The following is a 487-nucleotide window of genomic DNA, read 5'->3' as shown; positions in this document are numbered from 1 at the left end:
GCATTGTATGAAAAGAGAGAAGGTTAGCACCTCCTTAACATGGATGGAAGAGGCCCTGGAGCCTGACAGCACACATATGGTTTAGGCATTGCCACCTACTTAGGCATCATATAACCACCATTTTTCAAAAAAGAAAAAAAAAAGAAGAAGAAGAAGAAGTGTGGCCCTACTTTATACCATATAATATAGAAATATTAACTCAATTAAGTGAATTGTAAACCTAAATATGAAAACTAAAGCTTTAAAACTCTTAGAAGAAAAAAAAACAAAACAAAAAAAATAAACAAAACACAAACAAACAAAATTAATAAAATAAAACTCTTGTGGTGAGTGCCTGTAGTCCCAGCTACTCCGGAAGCTGAGGCAGGAGGATCATTTGAGCCCAGGAGTTTGAGGTTGCTGTGAGCTAAGCTGATGTCATGGCACTCTAGCCTGGGCAACAGAGTGAGAATTTGTCTCAAAAAAAGAAAGAAAAGAAAGAAATGGT

At 36.3% G+C, this 487-nt stretch overlaps 1 non-coding gene across 1 annotated transcript; it reads left to right on the top strand.

Moving 5' to 3' along the window:
* Window positions 1-126, top strand: LOC138382293 (U6atac minor spliceosomal RNA). Its single transcript, XR_011233381.1, has one exon. It is a non-coding gene; the product is annotated as a U6atac minor spliceosomal RNA (small nuclear RNA).
* Window positions 127-487: the final 361 nt, after the last annotated feature.

The sequence above is a fragment of the Eulemur rufifrons genome, chromosome 3 (genome assembly GCF_041146395.1).
Source record: "Eulemur rufifrons isolate Redbay chromosome 3, OSU_ERuf_1, whole genome shotgun sequence".
Lineage (NCBI taxonomy): Eukaryota > Metazoa > Chordata > Mammalia > Primates > Lemuridae > Eulemur > Eulemur rufifrons.
Note: the sequence above shows the minus strand (reverse complement) of the source record. Positions and strands in the feature narration are given on the sequence as shown.